This window comes from Neopelma chrysocephalum, unplaced genomic scaffold (genome assembly GCF_003984885.1).
Source record: "Neopelma chrysocephalum unplaced genomic scaffold, ASM398488v2 Primary Assembly neopelma1_96821, whole genome shotgun sequence".
NCBI classification, from domain to species: domain Eukaryota; kingdom Metazoa; phylum Chordata; class Aves; order Passeriformes; family Pipridae; genus Neopelma; species Neopelma chrysocephalum.
This window is the reverse complement of record NW_020925465.1, coordinates 1,729,684-1,740,132: the sequence shown is the minus strand read 5'-3', so window position 1 is coordinate 1,740,132 and position 10,449 is coordinate 1,729,684. Positions and strand designations below refer to the sequence as shown.

The 10,449-nt window shown below is 44.4% G+C and overlaps 1 protein-coding gene across 3 annotated transcripts in view; it reads left to right on the top strand.

Moving 5' to 3' along the window:
• Nucleotides 1–5,322: 5,322 nt before the first annotated feature.
• Nucleotides 5,323–10,449, top strand: part of PCGF3 (polycomb group ring finger 3) — a 55,374-nt gene continuing 50,247 nt past the window's right edge. For all 3 annotated transcript variants that reach the window (XM_027709682.1, XM_027709681.1, XM_027709680.1), the window contains exon 1: nt 5,323–5,604. The gene's annotated coding sequence lies outside the window, so the exon portion shown is untranslated. The remainder of the gene's footprint in view (nt 5,605–10,449) is intronic.

The window sequence follows — 10,449 nt, the reverse complement described above, 5'->3', positions numbered from 1 at the left end:
AGAAACTACAGCCGACAGTCACAGGGACAACACATTGACTTGCACAATGCAGTAGGTTGCTGACAGCTTTCCTCTCACTGGAGCAAGCTCCAAGTTCCGAGAATGGAACATCCCAGATGCAAAACTCCTGGGAACTGAGTGAGGGTTTCTGTTTTTCTTGTCCCTGCTACCCCCTGCCCTCAGCATAAATTTCATCACTTGAAAGTAAGGATACAGCTGAGGCTTTTGTGCTTAAAAAACATGTCACTGAGGGAATCCAAATTCTGTTTATGTAAGTAGTTAGTGATAACAGATTCTTATTTTCTGAGTTACTGAATCCCTCACTATTTCCACTTTTCTATCTAAGGCTCATCTTTGAAGAAATAAGAGGTCTTCTGGTGAGGAAAAATTCATAACCAAAAATTTCTAATTACTAGCTAATAGTTATATGCTCCAGAAAAAGCATTAATCTTTTACTTAGCAGTGGGAATATTTGTAAGCCTAGAGACACTTAAATGTCTGGTATTTGCTATTTCATCTTTTCCAAATGATTGCTGAATCTGTATGTCTTATATAGTTGAGTGGATTTGGCTAGAGAATGAACCTGATTTATTTGACTTTGAGACGGGAGAGAAAACAAAGAATTTTTTTTTCCATAGGAAATGGAGGAACTTGAAAGCCAAGTAACTGTGAGGATATTGAAGAGCTCAAGTGGGTTGGAATGACTGAGGTTATAGTTAAATATCTATCTCTTGGGTTTAAATCTCTCTGAGTTTTATGGTATCCTTCAATCCTAAAAAAAAAACAATGCCGCAGATCAGTTTAGGAATCAAACTGTTCAGCTAGAGATTGAGAGCATGCTTTAGCAATTCTATAGAAGGGACAACAGAGAGAAAAGTATCAACTCCCCAAACCCAGAGACTATTGAAAGAAACAGAAATATCCTACTATTTTACAGATGAAGGAGGTGGCATAACAGCTATGGAGTTAAAAACTGTTATGGACTGTGCTTAAGCTAAAGTACACCTATAACAAAATGCTGATTAATTGTCTGAATTTTCAGAATGTCTGAATTTGTGGGGCAGTGAACCTCCAAATTTTCCCTTGCAGATTTAGTTTCTCTGGTTGATTGGCTTGTCACCTATACAGCTGTATCCACTGGGGATGGCATGTCATAGCTCCTCCTATAAAGGATCTCTAGGTCCTTTTTTTTTTTTTTTTTAAATCAGAGGATTAATAAACCACATTTCTGAAGCCAGAATATAGTTTTGGTAAAACTAACATTCAGAAGATTGTTTCCCAGTGATTCCTGAGCAAGAATGACATTATCATTCAGTCATTAGGATGTCCATGCAGAACCTACAATGTAAGAATGACAGTGCTTGGTCTGGTGATAACTAAAGAAGCAACACTGCCTGCTCTACCTTATCCTCCTTTGAGCAGGGAGGCTGTATTGGGTGATCTCCAAAGATCCCTTCAAAACTCATCCATGCTCTGTGCATGTTCTGACAATGTCCAAGTCTTACAGACACTTCCCATAAGAACAGGGTACTCAAAATATTTGTTTATGGTACATCTATGTGGAAGACAAAAGCTGGTCAATGTTTGGGTTCTTTGGTTTTAGGCTGCAAGATGTTTGAGCACAGCTATGAGATCTTGGATGACTCCGTGATTTTCTCAGGGATCAAAGTGAAGCTGTAGTTCCCTGAATTACCTTTCCTGCTATTTTTTCAAAGACAGGTGAAATACTGGAGTACTCTCCAGTACTCTCTAGGGAGTTCCCTGGTCATCATGATCTTGAAAAGGTAATAGCTGGGGAGTAGCCTTGCAATGGTGCCAACAGGCTCTCTCAGCACTCTCGGATGGAAACAGTCTGGTCCACAGACCTACAGATAACTCCATTGCTCTAAGAAACTACTGGAAATATTAGTTCTCAAAGTTGTTTTTAAACACCATCTTATAATTAGTCTTAAACTAGAATAATTTTGTCATATGTTTGCCTACTTTGTGCTTTATTAATTTTATGAGCTACTTTTGTGCTTTGTTCATGAAAGTATGCTGGTTCAGTTTCCAGCCATTTCCCTGTTTATACCATTACCATTAATGCCCTCATGCTGACCGATTCCTTTTCACTGTTAGAAGGCATAGAGGAGACAAAAAACTTCTTTTACTTGAAATGTTTGAGGTTTTTTTCCTGTCAAGAGGTCTCAGATAGATTCTGTTCCACAAACTGTTTTAGCTAGGAAATACATGTTCCCAGAAGCTAGAGATTCAATTTACCTGTGTTCATGTTATGCTCTTATTTGGGTGAAAACTGTAAAGACTAAAGTATGTAAAGCTAATTGAAAGAATCCTTTAAATGCAGTTCCTAGTTCTCCTCGAGTCACTCTCTGAACTTCTGTAGCTTCACCACGGCTCACAACTGCCATTCAAATAAAAAGTTTCACTTCTCTTCTAAAATCAAGCGTTGCAGCTCAGAAAAGGCACACTAGTATGATCTTAGGTACTAGAGTCACTGGCTAAACTTATATTTCAGAATCATCACTTATAGGCTAAAATGCACTTTAATGATATAGCCAAAGGCACTAGAAGTGATGTTAGGTAATGAGGTTGAGAAGAGACCAAACCATTGCCTGAGCTCTCCAGGAGTCACAACAGTCTTGCCATTAGAGGTATATTATAGTAGATTAACTGTTTGAATACGCATGGCTATATCATCTTGCTTCAGGTGCCAACTTCTAAAAAAGTTCTATAGTAAGGGAAAACCAACATCCATAGACTCTGGTCTTAATGGTTTTCCCAATCTGGAGTGCTTGGTCTGAAAACACTAGGAACAAAACAAAAGAAGCAAGCAAAAAAAGCAGACATTTAATTTATAATTTCATGCCTATTCTTACAGTTCATTACTTTTGCTTCTGGCTGCTTGAACCCCAATTCCAGAGGTCAGGCAGGAGGTCCCACTACTTTCTCTAACATATGTCTGTAAGCAAAGGCCCATGCAAAGTAATTTGTGGTTAAACTGGAAACAGAATTCATATTTCTGATAGACAAGGTGCACCTGTGTGACTACACAACTCTCGAAGCGAAAGAAAGCAAATCTACAGTGCTAACGTATTTTCCATTAACACAGGTTTAGCTTCTGGAAAGCTAAGCTAAGCTTTGCTCCTAGAGCAAAGCACAGACCCTGAAGTCTTGGTACACAATAAAGGCTTGGTAGTTTGTCGGACAAGGACAGACCATTGTTGGTCAGACAGACCATTTTCAGTAGCATTTCTAGACAAGGTGGAAGACTGCCTTGTGGCTTGTTCTTCGTTGGCAGAGAAGAAAGGAAGAGAGAAAAACATAGGTATTTTAATGCATTATATGGAAAATATATGCATAATTGGCAAAGTAAAGATTGCTTCAGTGTCTTAAGAGTTTGGACAGGTAAATTTTAAGTACTTGTCTTCACAAGTTTAGCATTCAGCTATTTGGTGTGAACTTGAACTTAGTATGGGCTTCCCAAGCTTTGTGCGTACTCCTTGACCTAAGACCCCGCGGCTTCGGAAGACTGAATCTTTGTCATTTCATCAGTTGGAAGTGTTTTGAGTCACCCGCAGTTTGACACCTGTGAGCTTTTGAGGAAAACCTTGAGAGAGAGAGGAACAATGCAGAGCCACATCCTGATGGAAAGCCAACCACCTTTGCTGACCTCACCCTCCTGCTCACAAGTTGGATTGATTTTTCAAGGCCAGGCACCCTGGGGTCTTACTATCTCTGCTCTTTGTTGGTGTGGCCTCACCTTCAATATTGTGTGCAGTTTTAAGCACCACAATATAGGCTGCTGCAAGAGAGAAGCCCCGAAGAGAAGATACAAGGACTCCCTGAAACAACATCTCAGCCTTGGCCATATTGATCACCATAACTGGTCTACTCTGGCCTCCAATCGGGAGGCCTGGAGACAGACCTTCTAGAACGCTGCTGCTTCCTTTGAGAACACATGGAGGATCACCCTTGAGGAGAAAAGACAACGCAGAAAGAATCGTGCCTTGCAGAATATTCCACTTAAGGAGTCCTTCTGCTGTGCCTTTTGCAACTGAACTTGTCTATCTCGTATTGGCCCTTTTAGCCACCAGCACACCTGTAACAAATGTGGTAGAGCCCTTCCCAAGTCTTCATTTGCAAAGCCTAGCCATGACAGGAAACATATTAAGCTACTAGAGAGTATCCAAAGGAGATGAAGGGCCTTGAGGGAAGCCGTATGAGGAGCAGCTGAGGTCTCTTGGTCTGTTCAGCCTGGAGGACACTGAGGGGAAACCTCATTGCAGTCTAGAACTTCCTCACGAGGGGGGCCAGACACTGATCTCTGCTCTGTGGTCACCAGTGACGGGACCCAAGGGAATGGCCTGAAGTCAGGAGGATGTTTAAGCTGGATATATTTCCCTGTACTCAGTGCTGGTGAGGCCACACCTTGAGTACTGTGTCCAGTTCTGGGCCCCTCAGTTCAAGAAGGACATTGAGGTCCTGGAGCAGGTCCAGAGGAGGGCAACGAGGCTGGGGAAGGGACTCAAGCACAAGTCCTCTGAGGAGAGGCTGAGGGAGCTGGGGCTGTTCAGCCTGGAGGAGGCTCAGGGGAGACCTCATCACTCTCTACAACTCCCTGACAGGAGGTTGTAGCCAGGTGGGGGTTGGTCTCTTTTCCCAGGCAACTATCAGTAAGACAAGAGGGCATGGTCTCAAGTTGTGCCAAGGGAGGTTTAGGTTAGATATTAGAAAGAATTTCTTTACAGAGAGGGTGATCAGACATCGGAATGGGCTGCCCAGGGAAGCAGTGGATTCTCCATCCCTGGAGATTTTTAAAAAGAGACTGGATGTGGCACTTAGTGCCATGGTCTAATAACCACAGCGGTAGTGGACCAAAGGTTGGACTTGATGATCTCGGAGGTCCCTTCCAACCCAACTGATTCTATGATTCTATGATATTAGAAAAAGGTTCTTCCCCCAGAGGGTGGCTGTGCACCGGAAAGGGCTCCCTAGGGAAGTGGTCCCCGCACCAAGCCTGACAGAGTTCAAGAAGCGCTTGGTCAATGCTCTCAGGCACATGGTGCGACTCTTGGGGATGGTCCTGAGCAGGGGTAAGAGCCGCACTCGATGATGCCTGCGCGTCCCTTGCAGCTCAGAGCAGCCCGCGACTCCACGCCGAGGTCACGCGCTCGGGGCCCGGCCCGGCGGGGGCTCCAGGACCCCCTTTCCCGGGGCTCCAGGACCCCCTTTCCCGGCCCCTCTCCCCGGGGGAGGGAGGAGGGGGCGGCCGGCGCCGCTCCCGGGTGAGTGCCCCTCGCGCATGCGCCGCGAGCGCGGCGCCCCCGCTCGGCTCCGGTCGGGCCGCGCTCGGCTATTTCCGCCTCTTTGTTTTAAACTCCGGGCCGAGCCCTTTAATTCCCCCCCCCTTTTTTTTTTTCCTTTTAATTTTCCTGGGAAGGGGAAGAGGGACCGGTGCTCCCCCTCCGCCTCGCGCTTCCGACCCGTCTGCTCTCTGCTCTACGGTGGCGCCCGGGGGAGGACGGGCCGGGGAGCGGAGGGTCGGCGGCGGCGGGGGGAGCCCCCGCTGTAGCCCCGAGCGGCGGCCGCGCCCCCCCCCGTCAGGTCAGTGCAGGGCCGGGGGGTGCGCGGGGGTCCCAGCCTTGCCCCGCCGAGGGGCTGGAGGGCAGCTGAGGGGCTCGGGGGCGGGGCGGGCCCGCCGATCCCCCGCCCTCCGCGGGGTATTTGCGGTGGGGGCCGCGGGGTACGGGAGGGGCGGGGGGGGTGCGGGACGAGGGTCTTCTCCGCCCCGAGGGCGTGGGGGGCTGCGGAGGAGCGGGCCGGGGGCTGGGGGGGGGCTGCGCTCGAACTTTCGGGGCGGGCGGGGGCCGGTCACAGGCGGGGTCGGGGTTCTGTGGGGTTCACGCGTCAGGGAGCGCCCTGCGGGCCGCGGGAGCGCCTGTCCCTGTCCCGCACCGGGGGAAGGTGGCTCTTGGCTGCTGGGGGAAAGGAAACCCCGACACCCCCCCCACACACCTTCCTACCCTCGGGAGGAGTTGCCTGTTGTGTGTGGGATCTGGGCAAGGCTCCAGAAAGCCTATGGCTTAGGGAGAAAGGGTCTCCGAGGGGGGAGTGTGGATGGCGTTTCCAGTGAGCTGGAGAACAGAGGGGGACGCGTCCCTTGGGTGTGCGACCTCAGCCGTGCAGGTATGTGGATCCAGTGCTGTGTGTCTGGGATTTGAAGTCGTGAGAGATAGGGAAGGAATTGGTACTTGCAGGTAAAATGTAGAATACTAGTGCTTTGGATTGTTTTAAGGTGTAAGGACATATGTACATATATTATGTATTTGATATTAAAAAGTTCTGATAGTTTTCTAAGCCACTGAGTTCTAGTGAGTTGTGGTGTTGTCACATTTGGCCTTTTAAGTTGGTCACTTTTAGTCTGAAAGTGTTGATTATTACTTTGGTGTCCTGTGTGGAAAGTTTAGCATGTCCCAAAGTTAGTAAGGCTCACAGGAGGTTTGATTATTATGAGTTATGACGTACTTAGGTGTTCTTTTGTTACTTTGTATGTTCACATTTTCTTTTTTTTTTTTTTTTTTTTTTATTGTTACAAAACTGTTAGTCTGTCCATGCTTTCTGTCAAATCAGTTTAGCCCTTTCATGCTTTCTGTATGAAATGCATGCCTCTGAGAAACCAGTTAAAGAAATTCTGTTTTATTACCTGTATATGGTTTGGAACTTGCTGAAAATATTTTTTTTTTGGCATTTTGCAAAATAATGCTGTGTAACTGTCTTCATGCATTTCGCTGAAGAGTTAAGTTTGTGGATGAAAAGCTTTGAGTTAAAAAAAAAAAAAGTTGAGTGAGCCTTTATGTTTAAGGAGCATCCCATATATGTTTCTTCCAATGTAGATTGGCCTTCTTTATACATAAATTTAGCATAAATTAGGTATATGCTAAATATGTTGTTTTGAGTCTTTTTAGTACTATGTAATGTGCTTTTTAAAAATTATTATTGATTATTGTTGTGTAGGATACTTGTGAATCTTTATCTTTGTTCTTTTAGTGGCAAGTCAGGTGAGAATCTCAACTGCAATACTCATCATGTACCTCATAAAGGTGCTCTGCAATTCATAAAATTCTTTGTTTGGTTACAAAGGTGAATAGAAACAGAAATCAGTAGCCTTTCTGTTTCTTTTTAAGTTGTATTTGTTGGTAATTTGAGAATATTTAAGAGAGTACAGAACCTGTGCAGAACCAAAGGTACTTGGTGAAAACATGTAGGATGCATTAGAAGAGGGTCAGGCAATTTTCTAGAGATGCATAGGTGTACTGTGATAGAGAGCTTGGAAATATAACATTTCATAAACCACTTCTTGAGGAAAATCTATTTTGATTTCTCTCTGTGGGCTGATCTGGCCTGCTTGATCTTGTTACTCTGCTGTCACATAGAAAATCAAGACTTAGCACTTGTAAATGTTGTAATGAAGTCGACTTAGAGTTTGTAATTATCCTAGCCTAATACTAATGCCTAGAATGACAGAAATTAATTACCGTGCTAGGAAAGATTTCTGCTACTAAGAGACTGTAAAGTACAGCTTTTGGTCGCTGCAGCTGTCCTGCTCTTACTTCTCCTGTCTACTTAAATGATTTAGAGGACGTCATCTCAAAGCTTTGTATTTGAGATACGGGTAAGTTTTTCCATCAAGGACTATTCTACACTTGCTTTAATAGCTTGAATTTCTTTTTTTACATGTGGCTGTTTAATGTAGGTGTTGTGGCCTTTCTAGCTTTTGTCAAGTAATGATCTCCCAGGACTGAAGTAATTCCAGATTAAATTCCTGAACTCTCTGGGAAACACTGTTAGAAGAAGTAGGAGCGTTTGCATTGAAAGCTCTAAGCTAGGTACTACCTGTGATGTTGATGTGGACATGGTGTTTTGAAAAGCAGTGCATGTTGATAACATTTCACTCTTCAGCTACTGTCTTAAGATATGATACCAGCTTACAAGAAAGTGTAAGGACATCTTGTATGTTATAAAAGAAACATTTTCTCCCTTTGGCACATGTGTGGAATTAGAATTACCAAGTGGAAGCCTGTACTGATAATGGTGTTTGGAGGTGTAGTGGATTTAAGACTGTCAGCATTCCTGAGAGTTTATTAATCTAAACTCTGGTCTCTTTTTTTCATTGCTAGTGAAGATGCTTAAAGATAGTTGGAACTTCTCTGATTTGCCAAGTTAGGTGTGCTGTCATGTTTAAAGGAAATGTAGAGGAAAACCTGCTCAGGGCAGTTTGATTGTAATAGGTTAAAAGCCAGGCTTAAGCTGCCCATGTCTTTTAGTTTATACAAGACTTATTTTGAAGCTCTGTCTTGAAGTAAACTTATAGTATTCCTTGCACCTCCCTTTTTAAAATGCAAGCTTGCTGTTTACTTCTTGTTGTTGACTGCAAGTGTAGCTAGTATGTGGAAGTCATATATGCAATAAAAGGGAAAAAAGAAAGAGGTTATTCTGTGTTCAAAGCAATCTTTTCCATTGTGATATGTAACACAGTTTCATTGCTAAAAGAAGAAACACTGTAAACAGTAGTTTGTTCTATGTTTGTTCTATAATTGCTCTAAAAAGCCAACGGAAAACTTGCTGATTTTATCTAAATTCATAGAATAATCGAATGGTTTGGGTTGGAAGGGAGCTTAAAGATAGTCTAGATCCAACCCCCCTGCCATGAGCAGAGATGTCTTCCATTAGACCAAGTTGCTCAGAGCCCCATCCAGTTTGGCCTTGAACACTTCAGGGGTGGGGCATCCACAATTTTCCTGGGCAACCTGTTCTTGTGCCTCACCACTCTCACACCTAATATCTAATCTAAACCTGCTCTCTTTCAGTTGGAATCCATTGCCCCTTGTCCTGTCAATACACACCCTTGTAAAAAGTCCCTCTCCAGCTCTCATGTAGGCTCCATTCAGGTACTGGAAGGCTGCAGTTAGGTCACCCTGAAACCTTTTCTTCTCCAGGCTGAACAATCCCAATTCTCTCAGCCTTTCCTCACAGCAGAGGTGCTCCAGCCCTCTGATCATCTTCGTGGCTCTCCTGTGGACTCAGTCCAACAGGTCGATGTCCTTCCTGTGCTGAGGACCCCAGAGCTGGACCCGAGAATGTTCCAGGTGGGATCTCACCAGAGCAGAGTAGAGGGACAGAATCCCCTCCCTTTCCCTGCTGGCCACCCTGCTTTGATGCAGCCCAGGATACAACTGGCTTTCTGGGCTGCAAGTGCACATTGCCAGCCTCTCACACACCAGCACCCCGAGTCCTTCTCGGCAGGGCTGCTCTCTGTTCATCCCTGGCCTGATTAGTTCGTGAGGGCTTCCCTGTCCAGACGGAGCTCTGGGTTGTTGCTTGGGAGTCCCTGAGCTCGGGAACCCCCCTGTACAGCTTGATTTAATACTCGCCCTCTGACTTACCTCAGTCGCTGCTGCTGCTGTTGCCTCGCCGATGGGCTTAACATTAGATTTTCTCAAGTTAATTTTATGGAATAAGTGCATCTGTGCTTAAATCAGCAGACTATAAAAGTGAAATACCCAGCGTGGTGAGAACTAGTGAGAATGAAAGTCTTATTTACCACTGAAAGTTTGATTGAAGGTTGCTACTGTAGAGACCTGAAGTCTTGCAGTCATATTGGAGAGCCAGCATTGTAGGAACGGATAAACCAGCAGTAAGTTCTCTGTTTCCCCCCTCTTTCTCCTTCTCCTTGATTCGAAGCAATACTTTATACTAGGAACCTCAAACTATATGTAGGAACTTAAGGGTCTCTTTATTTTTTTGACAAACACAACACATACTTTTCAAGAGTAGGGAGTGGTACAGATCATTCAAAATTAGGGGGAATGACAAACTATGGTGAGCTCAAGTTACTTGTTCTTTGTGCCAGAAAATGACTGTTCTCACAGTTATGACTGCCTGTTTTTAAATCACAATTGTAAGTTGATAGAGCCAGTGGGGGAAATTGTTGAGGGGGTAGGGGTGAGAACTGGAGAAAATAAGAGGTATGTGTAGTGGTGTTACTATAATGTATGGTGAGATTGTAAGGAAGAAATACACAAGTGTGGAAACCAGGCCTTTTTGTAGTTTTGCTGGCAGTAGAAGAACTCGCTTAAACTAGGTCTGCCATTATTTTCCATCTCTGCAAAATATCAAGGAGGAGACTTGTCCCTATGGACATTTATTTGGAAGGATCTTAAGGATCCTAAGAGATAACTGACTTGTATTCTGACTTTGTAACTGATAATAATTTAGAACTTTGTCTACATTAGAAAGGCTCATGTTTTGGCAGCAAAGTAAGAATCCTTCTTGTTTGAGACTGTCCTTATTGTTGGAAACTGTTGCTTTGTGAAAACCATAAATTCATTTTGATTTAAGATAGAAAGCATTCTGTGTATGGTTGGTGTCAGTGAAAATATGCTGTGCGGT